Here is a 22,406-nt window from a genome sequence, read left to right as displayed (position 1 = left end):
AACTCCGATAATAAACAAGATACCTAAAAATGAGGCCCATGGTTCCCAAACACTTTCAAATTTTTGGGTTGTGTCAGTGAGGATGCTTGCTAATTTTTCTTGGGACATAATCCAGGAGATCTTGCATCTAGTTGCTGCTAGGGAGATGTGGGGCTGTTTCCAAGCCTTTGCAATAGTCAGTTTAGCTCCTAGGAGGATAAAGTGGATCAGCTTTTGTTTGGACTTGGGGGTTTAGGGAATATGAGCGTTAAGTAGGGCGACTGAGGAGGACCTGGGGACCGTGCAGTAGTTAACCTTGGAGATGAGATTAAAATTTTCTTTCCAGTAAGATCTGATTTTGGGACACTCTCAGCAGATATGCGCCATCGTGCCCCAGAGCTGGCAGCCCCTGAAGCACTGGGGGTCTGCTGTTGGGTAGATAGCTGTAAGTTTAGTGGGGGTTAGGTACCATCTAGTTAGGACCTTTAAATTGGCTTCTATCAGGGAGATGTTGAGGATCCCTTTGAAAGCTTTGGTGCAGGCTGTCTGCCAGGTCTCCAGGTCCCACCCGAACTGAAGGTCAGCTTCCCAGGAAGTCATGTAGGAAGAGAAAATGACGAATAGATCACAGATATCTCCATGAGGGAGAATCTATAGGACCATGACACAGAGTCAAAGGTTTTTTGCAAGTCAAGATCTAGGAGTAGTCCCTATTGTTTCGGGCCTCCGTCCCAACCAGTTTGTAGTATCGACAAAATGTCTATTGCTTGTCTTACTTGGTCGGGGCCTTGTCTACCAGGCATGAAGCCCACCTGGTCTTTATGGATGTACGAGCTAATGAAAGAGGTGAGGCGGTTGGCTAAAATTTCATTTGAGAGGAGAGTTTAGGCCCTGGACATTGTGGGTGGCTATTTTAAGAACTCTCTCTGTGGGGTCTGCCATGGAGCTCAGAAGGGTCAATGTTGCTGTGTCTACCGTCACTCACCCTTAGTTGTCTTTTTTCGGGACATCTTCTAGTGGGGTTTCTTGTCGGGTCGACTGGCATCTCAGTTCGAGTCATTGAGTAGGTACATAGGTGTTCTGCAATAGATGGGTGGATTAGGCTCATATTAGAAGAGGGAAGTATAGGAAGTGAGAAGAGAATAGTAGGGGGCAGAGAAGGGGGTCTCCTAGCGTGAGAGAGCTGGATCCCAGGGGGGAGAGCCCCCCGGGAACCTCGATCAAATAAAATGATAAGGGTCTGTTCTGTGAAGAATCAGACAGCCTAGCCCCCAGAGGCCAAATAGGATCTGAGGGTTAGGTGGAGGCACACGGGGTCCACCCCAAGCTAGGGCGCCCCTGGTAATGATTCAGGAGTGTGTAACAACTAGCATGAACAAGCAGGCAGGGGTTAAGGATGAATTTGAAACTAGTCTGGGTGATCCTGCCCCCCCTCTCCCCTGAAGGGGTGAGAGGAGGAGGCCCCCATGCTTCACTTCCTGACCACCCACACTCGGGTGGGAATCCCCCCTCAAAAAAAAAAAAGAAAAGGGGGAGGGGGAACTGGGAGGATGAGAGTCAAATATTGGGATGTGACCAAGGGTCCCTGAGGAGATAGCAAGTCTAAGTCATTCCTTCTTGGGATGATAATTCCTCGAGAGTATTGGTCGGTGAATCACCCAGTAGGTCCACTGGGAATCCTCAGGGAAGACCCAGGTTGCTGTTAGGGCAAAACAGGTAAAACATTGAAAATTGAACAGGAAAACATTCGGAGAACTTTGGAACTAGGTTAGAGACCTCCCAGAAGTGGAACGAGAGAAGTCTCTAATTGATGGGTTCCGTGGAATCCAGGACCCGACACCCGACTCTGAGATGTGAGACAGAAGCGAGATAGACTGTTTAGTGAAGAGTCAAGGAGGACCATTGTCTTTAGAGATCTTGTTCTTCATCTTGTTCCAGAGCGGGGATTGGGGGCTAGTGGGTGTTGGTCTTTTATCCGATCTGGGTATCTTGGACGTGTCCAAGATGGCTTCCTGGGAGACGAATTGCAGATGGAGAAGGATCTTTTCACCTTCCGAGAAAGTGGAAAAGGAATGATTTTTCCCTTTATTGGAGAAATTCACTGCAAAGGGAAAGGCCCATTTATATCTGATGTCCTTCTGTGTCAGGACTGATGGTAAAGGTATCGAGGGGACAGGTCCGCATAGATCTGGATGGGATGACCCTGGCATTGCCCCCGGTGCATGGAGTGAGACTGTTTCATGACTTCATCCTTCACTGCATAGTAGTGAGGCTTGGCGATGATGTCTCTTGTGCCGTCTTTCCTAGGGGGTCCCAGGGCTCCATGCGGTGCTGAGGAATATTTGGAATCAGGTTCCTGATTACCTCCTGCACTGCTGCTGTAAGATTAGTGATGGATTCTGGGAGGCCCCTGAATTGGATGTTATATCTCTTGGACCTGTTCTCTAAGTCATCAATTCTGGATAAGGCGGCATCTAGTTGGTCCTGTAATGTCTGGATATAAGCGGAGTTTTGGTTTGTAGCTGCGACAGTCTTGTTTAGCTCCTGTGATTTTAGATGCTATGTGAGCTAAGCCTCTTTCTAGTAGATCTGACAGTCTCTGGTAAAGCTCATTAGCAGGGAAGTCAGAGTCTTTGGTCTGGTATTCAGTGGATGAGATGCCATTATGAGAGGCTGTATTAGGCCCCATAGGGGATAAGGCATAGTCCTCTATGGTGCAGCTTATCAAGGACTCTGTGGAGGCTGGGGAAGGAGTCAGGCCTGCAGGGTACTCACAGGAGTTTTTGGGGAATAGTGCAGCGTCGCTGGTACTAACATCTGCCTTTGTTCCTGCAGGCAGTCTGTGTTGGCAGCGTGTGGCTGAGCCGCGGCCGCCATCTTAAATTCGCTGTGAGGACTGACATTGCCGAATTGCTGCCTAAGGTCTCTCCTGACAGAAGATCCAGGCATAGGAGGGGGTTATCGAGTGCCTGGGGGTGCTGTGGCTGCCAGAATCGCCGTTCCCAGGAGGCTGTGTAAGGTGCTGTGGGCGCCGCTGTGCTGGGGTGGTGAGGAGCTCAAACGGACATTTTCAGAGCCCCGCAGTTGCGCCTTTAAAGCAAGGTATTTTTATTCCATAAAAAGCGTACAGGGTACTCACATTTGAAGAAGTAAAACAAGCATGTCAGGAATTCAGAAAGGTCCTAAGTTACAATTGTTTCCAACCAGTAAGATGGCCGCGGTCACCGCGTATAGCGTTGTGACGTCAGATCTCCGGGCTCCACCCAGGGTGGAGTTATACGCGCTGACCGCGGCCATCTTACTGGTTGGAAACAATTGTAACTTAGGACCTTTCTGAGTTCCTGACATGCTCGTTTTAATCCTACAAATGAGTACCCTGTATGCTTTTTATGGAATAAAAATACCTTGATTTAACATATTACACTATGAGGAGCTGTTTTTTTTCTATCCAACATATGAACCTATGGATTTATCCCATGTTGTGATCATGCGAGATTCAGCTGTCTGGTATCAGAGTGGAGTCATGTTATAGTGGATATATCATGCCTATCTGACCACCTATGATCTCGTGGTCCACTGTTTTCGGTAAGAGGCCCGGTGTGTTGGTGTTCGGTGGAGGATTTTTTAGTTCACCTCAGTTTGTCATATTTACACCATGGGTGATGCCATTCCTTTCAACATGGACTCTTTATGCTCAATTACAGTGGACATTTTTATTTTCATAGTTTTTTGCTTGTATTTCTAGCGCTGCATATCTTTATACATTTTTATTAATACTGTTACCTACATTTTATGCTAGCTGCTGAATAGACATTAGAAAAGTGATACATTTTATTTTTTATATATATTATAATATATCTTTTTCTGAAGGCTAAAAAAATTATTTTCTTTTTCTCTTCTGAAACAAAAGTATAGACTTATATCGTCCAAGAGTGCCTAGAGAGGGTGGTGGGGATGAACATGAACAAAGTGGTTAGTCTTTACCTGAACCTCTTGCTTTCCCCTCATATATGACTCTTTCCAAAGTCCCCAAGCTCTCTGTCATGTCGATTGCTAGAGGGGGCTGCCCAGCCATATGCAAATGCTGACTTTTGAGAAAATTGGTGTTTTTATAAGATTTTTGGGGGCTCCAAGATGCAGACAGTGTTTTAAAGGTAGCAACAGGCACATCACTCTGCAGGAAAGCAGCTATTTTTCTTTTGTGATGTGCTATTTAGAGTAAAGTGACCAGATTTTCAAAATGAAATCAGGTGTCACCCTACTGACCATGCCCACCTTTTTTTGAGGGGATGGGGGAGGTTTAGGGCGGAACAGGAGGTAGGGTTAATAGTAATATGTGAAGCATGCTATATGAAATGTTGGGTGTGGTCAAATTGTGCTAACAGTGAGGGAGTGGGGGTTTAAAGAGGTATAGTTTAATAACGCCTACAGTAAACCTACCTTCCTTTGGATCAAGAGTACACAGTGCGCAGTGTGTGTAAGCTGTTTGACATTTAGCAAGTTAGGTGTTGTCCTGGATGGGAGGGTAGGAGTTAAAGAGGATTTCCAGCCACCTGTGAAAAAAATAAGTCAGCAGTTACAAAAACTGTAGCTGCTGACTTTAAAAATCAGCCACTCACCTGTCCCACAATCCAGTGGTGTGCTCACGCCAGTCGGTCTCACCTGCTGTCTTCAGTACCCAGCGCCGGCATCTTCACTATGGGCACACGGCTGTTACAACTTGCGGCTTCACAGCCGGCTGCCCACTAAGCATGCTCAAGTCACGCAGTGCATCATGAGTGGTGGATACAGTCTTCTGGGACCTGTCAGTGACCCAGAAGACCGCGGGGGGGGAGGGAGGAGAACTTCTGTGTCCAAGCGTGCAGCGCTCGAGACGGAAGTGTACCTGCTCCCCCCCAGCTCCTCAAAAGTGACAGTTGTTCAAGAGGAGCGGGGGATGGCTCTTTTAAGTGAAGCTTTCCCTTTTGGGTGGAGCTCCACTTTAATGTTTTCCCAGTTCATTGGATTTTTGGCAGGTTATCTCTAGTTCCGACCCACTGGTCCTGTGTTATAAAAGAAGGACAGTGGTCCAGAACAGAGAGCCCCCAGGCTCGAGAACCCCTGGGAGGGAGAGAAAGAAAACAAAAACAAAACAAACTTTCAGCCCCCCACCCAAGACAAAACCTCCTCTGGCACAAATTCCCGCTTCCACAATTGTACTCACTAGACTGGGCAAAACATTGCTGGCGAATCCCCACTGTCCACCATCTGCTATTACCATATACTTGAAGGATGATAGGAGTATGTGGCATCAGATAAAGAATGTCAACCCCTCTCCAGCATTCCAACTCCAACTGTAGCTGCTGACTTTTAAAATCAGCCACTCACCTGTCCCACGATCCAGCGGTGTGCTCACCCCAGTCGGTCTCACCTGCTGTCTTCAGTACCCAGCGCCGGCATCTTCACTATGGGCACACGGCTGTTACAATTTCCGGCTTCACAGCCGGGTGCCCACTGTGCATGCGCAAGTCACGCTGTGAATCATGAGTGGTGGATACAGTCTTCTGGGACCTGTCAGTGACCCAGAAGACCGCAGGGGGGGGAGAACTTCTGTGTCCGAGCGTGCAGCGCTCGGGACGGAAGTGGGAAGCAAGTACCTGTCAAAATCGAGTACCTGCTCCCCCCCACTCCTCAAAAGTGACAATTGTTCAAGAGGAGCGGGGGATGAGTCCTTTAAGTGAAGCTTTCCCTTTTGGGTGGAGCTCCACTTTAATGTTTTCCCAGTTCTTTGGATTTTTGGCAGGTTATCTCTAGTTCCGACCCACTGGTCCTGTGTTATAAAAGAAGGACAGTGGTGCAGAACAGAGAGCCCTCAGGCTCGAGAACCCCTGGGAGGGAGAGAAAGAAGAGATCAGGAGGGGGGTCCATGTGGGTAGAGCTGAGAGTTTCCCCAGAGACCGGGGGCCCAGTGCCTGTAAGGGAAAGAGATGGAGAACAGCTTCCATGAGGCATAAAAGAATATCACTTGCCACTGCTGTGATGTGTGTGAACTTAGGGTTCGCCTCAAAGACACCAGCTGCTGGAGAAAGCCACATGGACTCTACCTTGGCAGGTATGCCAGGGCGGCACATAGCCTGAGTTAGTGTTAGGGACTTAGGGAAAAACAATGTTCCTGCTTTTTGGACATTGCAATGCCTTTTGCACTTTTTCAAGTAAAACTTTGAAATCTTGTTCTCGCTTGGTCTGAAGTTACTGAAAGGGGTAGAATTCCCATGATTCAGGCCACTAAGGTATTTTGGGTTATGAAGACATTAGTACAAGAGTAACATGGTGTGAGACCGCGAAGGTTAACTAAGCAGCCTAACGTTAAGCTTGTGTCTAAGATAGGTGGGATAGCCTCTTGCAGGAGGGAGGAGTCATTGGCACTCTCTCCATGAGTGGTCCATCTCCCTCTACAGAAGTCCTGAGCCTATGCATAGGTACGGAAGAATTAAGTGAAGTTAAGTGCACACGTGGAGTCTGCGCTAAATGCATGGTGGGACCTCATACTATTACTTGGAGTGAGGTAGTGGTGATACGCTGAACACATGGATGTGGACAAAGCTCAGTGTATCCTTCCTAAATGCAAGTTACAGAGAAGGTGTACGTTGACACGGGGACCCGAGAGTTAACTGGAGAACAATTAGTGCAAGTGTACACGGTGTACCTTCATCTCTAATAGTAGAGGCCTGCCTTAAGGTTGAGTATTCCCCCACAGCAGCCTTAGCCTTGTCCCAGGACATTGATGAAAATGACACAGAAATAAAGGTACCCCTTGTGTAAAGCAAAGTGATCCTGTTGCAAGTGCCCAGTGTAGCCCAGAAGAACCTACCCCAGGGTAGGCTTCTCATGTGACCCTTGTATGGCACCTAACGAGGAGGGGGACATGGAGGACGCGATGACCACCACAGTACCCTACACAGCAACCAACTCGACCCCTTACAAGATCAAAATTAAGTAAAGAACAGCGTGTCTCCCAAAGAAACATTTCTCCCTCTTCCCAAAACAAGCTTTCAGCCCCCCACCCAAGACAAAGCCACCTGCGGCACAAATGCCCGCTTCCACAATTGTACTCACTAGACTGGGCAAAACATTACTGGTGAATCCCCACTGTCCACCATTTGCTATTACCATATACCATATACTTGCAGGATGAAAGAAGTATGTGGAATCAGATAAAGAATGTCAACCCCTCTCCAGCACCATGCCTCTCTCTGCTCAGATAATCACCATGTGACAGGTCATGTTCCAGGCTGCATTTAGAGGTGGCTGCCAGCAGTGGTCTCTCCAGTCACAATCCAGTTCAATGTAGTAATGTCACAAAGTGCCATCGGTGTCTACTGCTACTGATACACTTAGCTACATGGCACCCTCTTCCCCCACATTAAACACTGTTCACAGAGCAGCTACTCCTCCTAGATGCCCACTCACCCCCTTGTCCTGGCCCTGTACACTAATGTAGTGCCTTAGTGCTTTTCTAATCAGAACAGAGTGCACCAGGTGATTATAATAAACCAGACTCTCCCAATTAGAATCTGTATGCAATCAGGCTGGTCAAACAAAGAGCTATTTCTTCACAGAAGAAAAAGGTAGGAATCTGCTACAAAGTTTGTTAAAATCGCGGTAATGTACATTAATCCCCCAGAAAGGATTGTTTTTTTTTTTAACAGAAGTGGAGTTGCTCTTTAATAGCCATCATTTTAGTTGTTCCTTTCACTGCCTTTTTAAAAAATAATTTTGATCAGTTTAACCTTTTACATTTCTTAATGCTGCTGTTACTGTTTTTTAAATGTAACCTTTCTTTATTTGGGAAAAAAAGCTGTCACCTGTCCACACACTATAGGTGCCCATCTATTTTTGCAGTGCAAGAGGCATATAGCTTGCTGAGCTGAGACGTGCAACATTCTTAATGAGACTGCCTCCTGCTGGTGAGCGCAAAACAATCTCAGTCTACTCCAAGTAACTAGGCTCTGTTGGTGGTGCCATCAAAGCATTATGGAGCAGTGCACTGCAGGTCCTTTGGGAACCTGCAGTGAAAAGGCTGCAATCAGGCGTCCTGTCAAATGACATTTAATTACCAATCTTACCACATAATTGTCACTAAAGCAACATTTTTGGCTGCTAGAATAGACATTAGTAATATAAAACCATGATAAAGTATACAAATGAATACACATCTATTTATGTTTTTATTTAACTTATATATTTAAACTCATATATTATTTGAATTTTCTTTATGGGTAATTCAGTCCAATTTTTCTATTTGTTTCTTATAATTAATTTTATTTTTCATTGTTACCTGACCATCCTTCTGATTTTAAAGTGTTTTTTGTGTGTTTTTGTACATGTAACAAGCTTCAGGCATTTGCTTCCTGGGCTAGGCAAGGGGAGGAGAACAATTCTAGAGGAATATTGGAGTAGCACATATTGCAGGTTATTTACTAAAATTAAAGAGTGCAAAATCTGGCGCAGCTCTGCATAGAAACCAATCAGCTTCCAGGTTTAATTATCAAAGCTTAACTGAACAAGCGAATGTTAGTAGCTGATTGGCTAACATGCACAGCTGTACCAGATTCTGAGTATTCCAGTTTTAGTAAATATCCTCAATTGTGTATTTCCAGTGCTTCCATTAAAGTCTTTAGGTTCCAAAACACCTGAATGGAACTCCAGCCTGTTGTTTCTTTTTTTTTTAGAACTAAAACCTCTTTTTTCTAGTTTTGGATGGGGAAAGAGTACAGCCTCTCTTGTTACAACCCCCGCTGGAGAGATTTACCCTCACTTTCTTTAAAAGCTCCAAATGGAAATGCTTGTTCCCATGTAAACTATCAATTGTGGGCTTTCCTTACTTTCCTTACTTAGAGTTCTACTTTAACCCCTTCCTGACCGCCTACCGCAGATGTAGAAGTCGGCTCTATTGCGCGAAACCACGTACCTGTAGTTAATTTCGCGCAATAGACACTAGGGGCGCGCGCGCTCTTTGGACAGAGAGGGAGCCAATCAGCGTGTCTGGAGAACCTGATGTCCACCGGCCACCCACGATCGTTTCCCAGAGAGGCAGAACAGTGTTCTGCCTATGTAAACAAGGCAGATCGCAGTTCTGACAGGGAAGAAGATAGAAATCTTGGGTTCCTACTAAGCAGGAACACCGATCTCTGTCTTCCCCCAGTCAGACCATGCCCCACACAGTTGGCAAGCACCCCCTAGGGACACATTTAACCCTTTGATCGCCCCTGATGTTAACCCTTTCCCAGCCAGTGTCATTAGTACAGTAACAGTACATATTTTTAGCAATGATCACTGCATTAGTGTCACTGGTCCCCCAAAAAGTGTTAAAAGTGTCAGTTCGGTGTCTGATTTGTCTGCCGCAATGTCGCAGTCCCGATAAAAATCACTGATTGCCGCCATTACTAGAATATAAAATAAAAATGCCATAAAAATATCTCATAGTTTGCAAACGCTATAACTTTTGCATAACTTTTGCACAAACCAATCAATATACGCTTATTGGGATTTTTTTTTTTACCAAAAATATGTAGCAGAATACATATTGGCCTAAATTGATGAAGAAATTCATTTTTTTTATATTGGATATGTTTTATAGTAAAAAGTAAATAAATTGTTTTTTTTTTTTCAAAATTGTCGCTCTTTTTTTGTTTATAGGGCAAAGAATAAAAACCACAGAGGTGATCAAATACCACCAAAAGAAAGCTCTATTTGTGGGGAAAGAAAGGACATCGATTTTATTTGGGTACAGCATCGCACGACCGTGCAATTGTCAGTTAAAGTAATGCAATGCAGTTTCGCAAAAAATGGCCTGGTCATTAAGGGGTTAAAACCTTCCAGGGCTGAAGTGGGTAAATGGTATAAACCCAAAAGCAAGCATTTATTATATCGGAGCTTGCCCATTCTTAGATGTGGTGGCTGCATTCATTTTCTTTTTTTTAGGCTTTCTTTCTTCTATTTTTATCTGGTGATCCAGCCAGTAAGTTTGTTGTTTTTTAAAAGAACAAGCTGTCCATCAGAATTTATCAGTTACAGAGATGATTCAAACCATGTAACACTAGCAGAGGTCCATATAATTATCATCTTTTATTTTTGTATGTAAGACCTTTATCCAAAAATGTCAAAAACAGTTTGCTGTAACTGCTTATAAAGTATTATCTGGAGTTTGATTTAAATTTGTTAGTGTCAGAATACATTGTTCATGTATTTTGTAAGTACTACATCAACCAGTAAATGGCTGTGTTTATAAGTTTGTAGCTGCTCTATGGTAAACTCTATGTCTTTTTTCTGTGTAATAAAGTTGTCACCGGTTCCCAAAAAAGTGTCAAAAGTGTCAGTTAGGTGTCCGTTTTGTCCGCCGCAATGTTTCAGTCCCGCTAAAAATCGCTGATCGTCGCCATTACTAGAAATAAAATAAATAAAAATGGCACAAAAATATCCCATAGTTTATAGACGCGATAACTTTTTTGCAAACCAATCAATATACGCTTATTGGGATTTCTTTTACCAAAAATATGTAGTAGAATACATATTGGGCTAAATTGATGAAGAAATTCTATTTTTTTAATTTTTTTTATTGGATGTGTTTTGTAGCAGAAAGTAAAAAAAATTGTTTTTGTTTTTTTAAATAGTTCTTTTTTCTTTTTGTTTATAGTGCAAAAAATAAAAACCGCAGAGGTGATCAAATACCACCAGAAGAAAGCTCTATTTGTGGGAAATAAAGGACATAAATGTTATTTGGGTACAGCCTTACACGACCACGCAATTGTCAGTTAAAATAACGCAGTGCCGTATCGCAAAAAATGGCCTAGTCGTAAAGGGGGTAAAACCTTCTGGGGCTGATGTGGTTAAAATTAACCTAGCTTGACCTAAAAAAATGCCTTAGATAACCAAAGTGCAGGAACCTTGTAATAGTTTTAAGTATTTGATTCTTTTTTCAAATCCATCCCTTTGTTGCTAGCGCAATGCATATTAAGGTGTGACACACTGCAGTAACTCACTGCAACCGAATGTGCAGGTGTGAAGAGGCATGATAGATTTAGATAAATTGTTACGTAGTTACATAGTTAGTTACATAGTTAGTAAGGTTGAATAAAGACACTTTGAGTCTGCTTGTTTTGCAAAGTAATTAAGGAGTATTTGATGGGATCAATGGAATCAAGGACTACTGTCCATTTCTGTGCTCTTGCATGAAAGTTCTGGGCCTGATGGTGGCCTCTTTTAAGGCAGTTCCATATGTCTAGTTCCATTCCAGACCATTGCAACTCAAATCTCTGGCTGCATGGAATAAAAAAGCATATTCTCTAGAACATCACATGCACCTAAAACCCAAGACTAGACTATCCCTGAGTTTGGTGGCTCATCATTTGGGCTCTGGAGGTGGCACAATTCTTCTTTCCATCAGATTCTTATGATGGTTGCTAGCCTGACAAGCTGGGGAGGAGTCCTGGACACCTTATCGGTATGGTGAACTTGGTCTCTGGTGGAAGCTCGTCTCCCAAGAGTGATTCAGTTGCCCCTCCAATGCTAGACATCTCGCCTGCAAGATCATCCATTCTATATTTAGTTGGGCAGTGACATACATCAACTATCAGGAAAGAACCATAAGTATAAGTAAGTAAGTAAGAACCATAATTTGTTTTCTTCTTGTAGCTTAAGGAGAAAACAACCAGATTTTTTTCAGGCAGAGCTTCATGTTCCAGCCCTGTCTGTGTGCACATTCCAGGCATGGAAAGTTGTCAAGCAGACTTTCTCAGTCATTGGTGTCTGACCAAATTTACACCAGTAACAAAGAGATGCTTACGCATGCGTTTGCAGATGTGTGCTAATTAAACCGCTGTTTTTAATGCAGACTTTTGGACAGGTTAATTCGGTTGGTAAGCAGACTGGTTAGTGAGTTGAGCTGGGAATTTCCTCTGGTTTTGTCTTTCATGTATTTGCCCTTCCATGTGCTGCTTGCTGTGAAGGCCAATTATAGGTTAGGGCAGGGGCCATCTCTTTGTTACTGGTGTAAATTTGATCAGGGGACACACTGGGCACCTTTGCTGCCATTGTGCTATATACTGGGTGTCCAATGTGCCCCTGTGCCTTTAAGGAGCACTGGGCTACCATCAGGCCCACCTGCCCCTTATCTATCCATTAGAATGCATGCGCTTCCACTGTGGAGACGCTCATAAATTTAGAAGTGTTAGGACTGCAAGCGATACAGGGTGGTTGGTGAGTTGAGCTGGGAATTTCCTCTGGTTTTGTCTTTCATGCGTTTGCCCTTCCATGTGCTCCTTGCTGTGAAGGCCAGTTATAGGTGGAGGCAGGGGCCATCTCTTTGCTTTTTGACCCTTTCATTGAAACCTCTAGGCTTAAGGATGAGGTTCCATGTTTTCCTGTCAAGGCACACTCTACTAGATCAGTAAGTGCCTCTTGGGCTTACCAGCATCTGACATCTGTTTCCCAGATTTTGCAAGGCTGCCACCTGGTCTTTTGATCATCCATTTTCTAAGTTTTACCAAGTGGGTGTTCAGGCCTTCGCTGATGCCAGTTTCAGATGTAAGGTCATTGAGCTGCAACCAGGCTTCAGTTTGTTACCTGGTTCATGGGCTTGTTAGACTTTAGGTTTTTTATTAGCAACACTTCAGCTGGACTGCTTTGAATTAGTCTAACCCTGTGTCTCTTAACAATTAGTATAGCAGGATTTCTGCATTGCATTTTTTTTTTTTAGTGGGGGTTCATTAGGAGACACAGATCCTATCCCTCTAACTTGTGGTCCCTCCTACTACTGCTTTTGCTCAAAACCAAAGCATGATGGGAGTAGGAAAAGTTATAATGACTATTTAATGGGTGGCACAGTGGTGTAGTGGGTAGCACGCTTGCTTAGCAGTAAAACAGGTTGCTGGTTCGAATCCCAAACACTATCTGCCTGGAGTTTGCATGTTCTCTCTGTGCCTTTGTGGGTTTCCTCCGGGTACTCCGGTTTCTTCCCACACTCCAAAGACATGCTGGTAGGTTAATTGGCCCTAGTATATGAACTTGAGTTAGGGACCTTAGATTGTAAGCTCCTTGAGGGTAGGGACTGATATGAATGTACAGTGTATATATAAAGCGCTGTGTAAATTGATGGTGCTATATAAGTACCATAATATTAATAATATTTTAACAGGTTTTGTTTCTCAGTGTCCATTTCTCCTGTAGATGGTGGTATAACAGTTGTTTCAGAATCATTCTGAGCTGTGTCCCTTAATAAAGTACAAGAAAAGGATTTTATGGTAAGTAAAAAAAAATGCTTTTAGTAAGCTTTAGCTGCAACCTGTTTTTTTTCCATTGGTAATGGGCCTGAATTGACCAGTGGAAGTCAGTCACAACAGATCATAGTTACATAGTCGATGAGGTTGAAAATGGACACAAGTCCATCCAATCCAACCTGTGTGTGCTTTTATCAAGGCTCAAAATTTCAAGTCCTGAGCTACTAGTCAGGCCTCAAGGGTTACTCGCCATTGCCCCACCCAACCCCTGCCCTGCCCCGCCCCTAATTCCGCCCTGAAATACGCCCTCATAAATTATCTCAATAATAAATATTGCCAAACAATTTTATCCATGCAGCCTCACCTGTGCCCAACAATGGAGCCTCATCTGTGCCCAACAATGCAGGCTGTCCGTGTCCACCAATGCAGCCTGCCCGTGTCCACCCGATGCAGCCTGCCTGTGTCCACCCAATGCAGCCTGCCCGTGTCCACCCAATGCAGCCTGCCCGTGTTACACCAATGCAGCCTGCCCTTGTCCACCAATGCAGCCTGCCTGTGTCCACCAATGCAGCCTGTGTACACCCAATGCAGCATGCCCGTGTACACCCAATGCAGCCTGCATCCACCCAATGCAGCCTGTGTCCACCAATGCAGCGTATGTCCACCCAGTCCAGCCTGTGTCCACCCAGTGCAGCCTGTGTCCAACTAGCCTGTGTCCACCCAATGCAGCCTGTGTCCAACCAGTGCATCCTGTGCCCAACCAGTGCAGCCTGTGCCCAACCAGTGCAGCCTGTGTCCACCCAGTGCAGCCTGTGTCCACCCAGTGCAGCCTGTGTCCACCCAGTGCAGCCTGTGTCCACCCAATGTATCCTGTGTCCAACCAGTACATCCTGTGTCCACCCAGTGCAGCCTGTGTCCACCCAGTGCAGCCTGTGTCCAACCAGTGCAGCCTGTGTCCAACCAATGCAGCCTGTGTCCACCCAGTGCAGCCTACCACTGCAGGGGGAGAGGAATTGCCATCCGGATGATGAGAGTGCAGAGGAACATCTCAGCTTTCATTTCAATTACTGTGTTCCCACCGCGCGCCATCACATATAGCCACGCCCCCTGGCCGGGGAACGTTGATAGACGTCACACATCCTGGGATTAGACGGGTGATCTGTCTATCAAAGTCCCAGACAAAAAGGAGGGGCTGTATGTGACAGCGAGTGTGGGAAACACACAGCAATTGAAATGAAAGCTGTGATGTTCCTCGGCACTCTCATCATCCGGCCGCCTGCTCTCCTCTTTTCCCCTCCGTGATCGCGGCTGCCATACAACCCGGTGCTCACCCCCCCGCTCTCAGGCAGCCATAGCTCGCCAGCCCTCAAAATCCGCTCTCAAAATGCGAGTGGGCGAATTTTTGAGGGCTACTTTTATGTTAATAGTACATTGTATACCCCTGTATGTTGTGGTCGTTAAGGTGCCGATCTAATAGTTTTTTTCTAATTGTCGTTGCTCCCCGCTGATACCACTACTTGTGTAAGAGAATTACACATCCTTACTGCTCTGACAGTAAAGAACCCTCTAGTAAGTTTAAGGTTAAACCGCTTCTCTTCAAATTTTAGTGAGTGTCCGTGAGTCTTTTTAAATTCCCTTTCACTGAAAAGTTTTTTCCCTATGCTAGGGTCACCAGTAGGGATGAGCCGAACCCCCCCCCCCCCCCGTTTTGGTTTGCAGCAGAACATGCGAACATGCAAAAAGTTTGTTCGAACACACAAAACACCATTAAAGTCTATGGGACATGAACGTGAACAATCAAAAGTGCTAATTTTAAAGGCTTATATGTATATATGCTTAATGCCATAAAAAAGTGTTTGGGGACCCGGGTCCTGCCCCAGGGAACATGTATTAATGCAAAAAAAAGTTTTAAAAATGGCGTTTTTTTCAGGAGCAGTGATTTTAATAATATTTAAAGTGAAACAATAAAAATGAAATATTCCTTTAAATATCATGCCTGGGGGGTGTCTATAGTATGCCTGTAAAGTGGCGCAGTTTTCCCACAGCAAAATGACATTTCTAAAGGAAATAAAGTTATGTAAACTGCTTGCGGCTGTAATGTATTGTCGGGTCCCGGCAATATAGATGAAAATCATTGAGAAAAATGGCATGGGTCACCCCCCAGCCCATTACCAGGCCCTTTGGGTCTGGTATGGATATTAAGGGGAACCCCACACCCAAATTAAAAAAAAAATGGTGTGGGGGGCCCCCAGGCACTATATACTCTGAACAGAGGTATATATACTATACGGCCTGCCCTATATACGCTGCAGAAAATTGGGCCTTAGGTGTTGGTGGTACCAAAACACTGTAAGCCCTCACAGTTACTCTTGGTGAGTGCAGGAACGGGCCCTGCTGTGAAATATTAGATCAAGAATTGTAATTACATGCCCCTGTTAAACAGGGGCAGAAAAATTGTGCCTTTGGAGGTGGTGGTGGTGGTGCCACAACACTGTAAGCCCTCACAGTTACTCTTGGTGGGCGCAGGAATGGGCCCTGCTGTGAAATATTAGAAAATTTGGGCCTTAGGCAGTGGTGGTGGTGCCCTAAACCAAAAATATTATTGGAAGCTAGCATCATCAAGATTGAGGAGGAATAGGATAGTCACTCAGCATAGGCAGTCTTCAAGGGATCCCACATCCATAGAAAAATCAATCAGTTACATCAGCATCAGGTGCTTGATAGCTGCTGATCCAAGACTGATTCATTTTTATGAATGTGAGCCTATCAACAGAGTCTGTGGACAGGCGCACTCCATGATCCGTTACAAACCCTCCAGCAGCACTGAATGTGCATTCAGAAAGACAGGATAGGCCAGTAGCTCAATTGCATATTGAGCAAGTTCTGGCCAGTGGTCCATCCTCAAGACCCAGTAACCCAGTGGATGGTCTGTTGGAAAGTCTCCTCTTGTCCCTAGATATTCCTGCACCATGTAATGCAGACGCTGGCAATGGTTGATTGAACCGATCAGACCTTGGTCCTGAGGACTGAAAAATTGTCTAAAGGCATCGGTCAGCTGGCCACCTTCTCCACCGCTCTTCCTATGACTGAACGAAGCCTCAGCAACACGTTGTCCAGCACCAGGAAATTGTAACCTCCCAGGGTCTGAAAATGCACTGCACAAACCTTTCTTCAAGGCCTCCTGAAAATGTTTCATCCTCGGCTCCCTCTGCGAAGGCAGGATGAGTTCTGCAACCTTACCCTTGTAACGTGGATCAAGAAGGGTTGCCAGCCAGTAATGATCCCTCTCCTTGATACCACAAATCCTAGGGTCCTTTTGTAGGCTTTGCAGAATCAGGAAGGCCATGCAGTGTAAGTTTGCAGAGGCATTCGATTCTGAGTCCTCAGGGTCACTAAGGATCACATGATCTGTAACAACCTCCTCCCAGCCACGTACAACTCCTCGGGTTTCTGGGGACTGAAAACCATCCCTTGAAGACTGCTGCTGAGTGTTATCCTCCACGTCCATGCTGACACAATCCTCCTCCTCCTCTTCTTCCTGTGTGTTTGGCGGGCACACAGGAATACTATCTGGATAAAGGGGGCCTTGAGAGGTAAGGAAGTCCTCCTCTTCCTCCCGCTGTTCTGCCTCAAGTGCCCTCTCCATTATTCCAGGAAGCGTGTGCTCCAACAGGAAGGCAAGAGGGACAGTATCACTGATGCATGCATTGTCGCTGCTCACCATCCTCGTGGCCTCCTCAAATGGTGACAGGACAGTGCATGCATCCTTAATCAGTAGCCACTGGTGTGGCGAAAAGAAGCCATGCTCCCCTGACCCTGTCCTGGTGCCATACTCACACAGGTACTTGTTGATGGCCCTCTGCTGCCTGTGCAGCTGCTGCAGCATTGCCAACATTGAGTTCCACCTGGTGGGCATGTCAAAAATGAGGCGGTTGATGGGCAGGTTGCATTCCCTTTGAATGTCAGCCAGCCGAGCACTGGCATTGTATGACCGGCGGATATGACCACAGACTTTTCTGGCCTGCCTCAGGAGATCCTGTAAGCCTGGGTACCTGCTCAAGAACCGCTGCACCACCAAATTGAGGATGTGTGCCAAACATGGAACATTAGTTAAGTGTCTCTGTTGGAGGGCTGAAGCTGGCATGACATCAACCACCTTTGAGCCTGCCCCTGCAGAGCTGACAGAATCTCTGCCCCAGTGTGGCTCCTGTCCCCTAAGCAGACCAACTCAAGCACTGCATGGCATCTTTTTGCTTGAGTGCTTGCGTAGCCCCTTGAATGCTTACGGAGCACTGCTGGTTCAGAGGACAAATCTGCATAAGAGGCCATAGAGGAAGAAGAAGAGTGGGTGGAGGAGAGAGCTCTGGCAGAATCACCACTATCATTTTGGAGGCGTGGTGGCGGAACAAGCTCCAACAATACTTAACCCTGTCCTGCATTCTTTACAGCTGCCAGCAGAGTTACCCAGTGTGCTGTGAAGGAAAGGTCACGTCCCTGCCCATGCCTGCTAGACCATGAGTCAGCGGTAATATGCACCTTACTGCTGACTGCCCTGTCCAACGAGGCCAAAACATTGCCTTACACATGCAAGTAGAGAGACGGAATGGGATCCCGTGAAAAAAAATGGCGTTTTGGGACCTGCCATTGAGGTACAGCACAATTCACAAATTCACAAACAGTGTTAATTTAGTCGACTAAAACGACTTAAACATTTTAGTCGACTAAATGATTACTATTTTAGTCGACTAAAATATGACTAAAACTAAAACAATTGAGATGACTAAAATACGACTAAAACTAAAAGCCATTTTAGTCAAAAGACTAAAATGAGACTAAAACTAAATTTCCATTTTAGTCCTAAGACTAAAATGAGACTAAAACTAAAATGTCATTTTAGTCAAAAGACTATGACTAAAACTAAATTGCAATTACGGAAATGTACTGGAGATTTTAGTCGACTAAAACATAGGACATTTTAGTCGACTAAAATGTACTGGAGATTTAGTCGACTAAATACGACTAAAACTAAAACAATTGCAGAAGACTAAAATGGGACTAAAACTAAAATGCCATTTTAGTCCTAAGACTAAAACTAACACTGTTCACAAAAGGGGGCAGAGTCTACCAGCTGAAAAGGCAGCATTTGCAGTGCTAGCAATTTGTCCAAGCTAGCATTCAGATGCTGAGCATGTGGATGGCTGGGACCGAATTTCTTTTTACGGTTTAGCAACTGGGGTAGGGAAATTTGCCTGCTAAAATCAGATGGTGGTGTACTGATAGCAGATTGACTGCAAGTACTTGGGACACCTATTGCTATACCTTCATTCCTCTCAGTGTTGGTTTTTGAGAGGACTGGAGGTATAGTGGGGTTGGAGATCCCAGATGAGAAACAAGAAGTCCGCCTTTTTCTTTGATGTGGTTCTTTCAAGTGCTGTTGCCAACGGACTGCATGGGAGGTCTTCATATGTCTGGTCAAGCATGTGGTGCCCAAGGAGCTGCTGTTCTGGCCACGCTTGATCCATTTCAGACATAGGTTGCAAACAGCAACGGTTCAATCTGCTGCACACGTGTCAAAAAAGGCCCACACCAAGGAACTTTTCAAAATCAGCAGGGAGTCAGCAGTGCCCTGCACCTGCGGAGCTCTGCGGTGTGATGCAGTAGGGTGGCTGCCCTTAAGCTGCCCCCTAGAGGACATTATGCCTTGTTGGATTGCGCATCCTCCTCTCTTCTATCAGGCACCCAAGTAGAGTCAGTGACCTCATCATCCCCTCCCTCCTCGTCACTGAAGCAAACTTGGCAGTATGCTGCAGCTGGGGGAACATGACTGCCAGTTTCTTGTCCTTCTTGGGCACCCCCTCTCTCTAGGCTTCCCTTCCTTGACCTGGGAACCAACATCGGAGCTTTCAAATCGCTGCGCATCCTCCAGCAGCATATACTCAACACTGTGGTTGAATAGTTCGGGGGGACTCCTCCGTGCATGATGGTGGGGCTACAGAAGGAGTGACTGTGGACAAGGAGCCAGTGGAATAGGCCGCTTTGGCATCTTCATTGGAAGGCAAACCACTCTGAGCCTAGATGACAGAGGATGAGGAGTATGTTTTCCACTCCACCAACTCTTCTGCATGTTCTGGCTCAATAACATGGCCAGCAGCAGAAAAAAAAAGGACAAGTGTGTTCCACGGCCACCTGCAGAGGATGCACCATGTCTACGACCAGCACTGTTGACTGTAGACACAGAGCCTGCTTGCCCTCTTTTTCTGGCCTGTGAGCATCTGCCTCTCCTTGGTGGCCTTCCGGACATGATGTATATTTTGTTTTGCAACACCACACTACACTGTATTGTGTACTGTGTACACCACCAGAAGTGTAGTAGCAACTGCACTATGGCTGCACTGTATACTGTGTTCACAACCAGCAAAGTAGTAGCAACTGCACTACGACTGCACTGTATTGTGTACACCACCAGAAAAGTAGTAGCAACTTCACTACGGCTGCACTGTATTGTGTACTGTGTAAACCACCAGAAAAGTAGTAGCAATTGCACTACAGCATCACTGTATTGTGTACGGTGTACACCACCAGAAGTGTAGTAGCAACTGCACTCCGGTTGCACTGTATTGTGTATACCGCCAGAAAAATAGTAGCAACTGCACTATGGCTGCACTGTATTGTGTACTGCGTACACCACCAGAAAAGTAGTAGCAACTGTACTACGGCTGCACTGTATTGTGTACTGTGTACACCACCAGAAAAGTAGTAACAACTGCACTACGGCTGCACTGTATTGTGTAATGTGTACACCATCAGAAAAGTAGTAGCAACTGCAGTACGACTGCACTGTACTGTGTACACCACCAGAAAAGTAGTAGCAACTGCACTACAACTGCACTGTATTGTGACCACCACCAGAAAAGCAGTAGTAACTGCACTACGGCTGCACTGTATTGTGTAATGTGTACACCATCAGAAAAGTAGTAGCAACTGCAGTACGACTGCACTGTACTGTGTACACCACCAGAAAAGTAGTAGCAACTGCACTACAACTGCACTGTATTGTGACCACCACCAGAAAAGCAGTAGTAACTGCACTACGGCTGCACTGTATTGTGTAATGTGTACACCACCAGAAAAGTAGTAGCAACTGCACTACAGCTTCACTGTATTGTGTACTGTGTACACCACCAGAAGTGTAGTAGCAACTGCACTACAGCTGCACTGTATTGTGTGAACCACCAGAAAAGTAGTAGCAACTGGACTACGGCTGCACTGTATTGTGAACTGTGTACACCACCAGAAAAGTAGTAGCAACTGTACTACGGCTGCACTGTATTGTGTACTGCGTACACCACCAGAAAAGTAGTAACAACTGCACTACGGCTGCACTGTATTGTGTAATGTGTACACCACCAGAAAAGTAGTAGCAACTGCACTATGGCTGCACTGTATTGTGTACTGTGTACACCACCAGAAGTGTAGTAGCAACTGCACTATGGCTGCACTGTATTGTGTACTGTGTACACCACCAGAAAAGTAGTAGCAACTGCACTACGGCTGCACTGTATTGTGCACACCACCAGCAAAGTAGTAGCAACTGTACTATGGCTGCACTGTATTGTGTACTGTGTACACCACCAGAAAAGTAGTAACAACTGCACTATAGCTGCACTGTATTGTGTAATGTGTACACCACCAGAAAAGTAGTAGCAACTGCACTATGGCTGCACTGTATTGTGTACTGTGTACACCACCAGAAGTGTAGTAGCAACTGCACTATGGCTGCACTGTATTGTGTATTGTGTACACCACCAGAAAAGTAGTAGCAACTGCACTATGGCTGCACTATATTGTGTACACCACCAGCAAAGTAGTAGAAACTGTACTATGGCTGCACTGTATTGTGTACTGTGTACACCACCAGAAGTATAGTAGAAATAGTACACCACGGAATGCACTGTAGATTTAGGCTACACTGGATGCAGAATATATATATATATATATATATATATATATATATATATATATATATATATATATATATATATATATATATATATATATATATATATATATATATATATATATATATATATATCAAATACCCTGCCACTAACTGAATAACCTGCCTGCTTAATCTAAATCAATTTCTCTGTCCACACCAACAACACTACACAGGGCCACCATGTAGGCAGCCTTATATTGTGTGGGGCGTGGACTTAGTCCCCCTGAGCCATGATTAGCCAAAGGCACCCCGCCTTTGGCCAATTATGGTTCTCTTAGCAGAGGGCGCTGGGATTGGCCAAAGCATGCAGGTCAGGTGCATGCTTTGGCTAATCATCATACAGCAATGCACTGCGATCTCGCAGTGCATTATGGGGTGTTCCACAGTGCTCTAATTTGCCGCGAACACCCCATAATGTTCGTTGTTCGGCGAACACCTGATGTTCCAGTCGAACTTATGTTCGACCCAAACATCGAGCTCATCCCTAGTACACTTAAGGATGTGGTGATTTGGTGCAGAAAAAAATATGTAGTGATGTGCACTCACAAGCTGACACTGCTGACCCTGAAATAAAAAAAAAACCTCGGCAAAACTGAATAAAATATTCTCTGCCACCCCCCCAGAAAAAATAAATTTAAAACACCAACCCCAGCACTATTCAATTTTTCTACAAATGAAAAAAAAACAAACAATAAAATACCAAAAAACTGCTGACACATAAAAAAAGGTAGTCCACAAAAATGATTGTTGGGTATATGCACTGTGGACATGGAATATAGTCCACCACAGCACAATTCACAGTAATGTAGCACAATACATACAGTGTATCAAACCATAGAGAATTGTAAAGAGCACTGTATAGCACAACTGTCTCTACCTGCAAGCATTGTCAGCTCACTATATATTCCAATGCATGCTGAGAAAGGCTGCTGGTAACCCTGCCTTTTATAATGAGTGGCTGGCACACACGAAAGCCTTCATTAATGGCCCATCTAAGCCACCTGACCTTAGTTCAAAGGTCAGGAAGTGCATTATTAGTAATTGGTTGCTATAGCAGCAAATGGTTGCATTAGTTTTCCATTTTCCCAAACTTCAATTGAGCTGGGTTTTCATCAAGCCATACCTCCCAACATTTCAAGGGATGCTAGAGCATCCCTCTAGCACATATCTGA

The 22,406-nt window shown here is 45.1% G+C and overlaps 1 protein-coding gene across 5 annotated transcripts in view; it reads left to right on the top strand.

Annotated features, from left to right (window-relative positions):
• Positions 1-22,406, top strand: part of PRKCG (protein kinase C gamma) — an 805,390-nt gene that overhangs the window by 219,703 nt on the left and 563,281 nt on the right. The window contains exon 1 of one of the 5 annotated variants that reach the window (XM_073602745.1): positions 13,162-13,259. The exons of the other annotated variants lie outside the window; for them this stretch is intronic. The gene's annotated coding sequence lies outside the window, so the exon portion shown is untranslated. Of the gene's footprint in view, positions 1-13,161; positions 13,260-22,406 lie in introns of those variants that run through there. 5 annotated transcript variants of the gene reach the window in all.

Source organism: Aquarana catesbeiana, linkage group LG10, assembly GCF_042186555.1.
Source record: "Aquarana catesbeiana isolate 2022-GZ linkage group LG10, ASM4218655v1, whole genome shotgun sequence".
Classification (NCBI taxonomy): Eukaryota; Metazoa; Chordata; class Amphibia; order Anura; family Ranidae; genus Aquarana; species Aquarana catesbeiana.
This window is presented reverse-complemented; position numbering and strand designations above follow the sequence as displayed.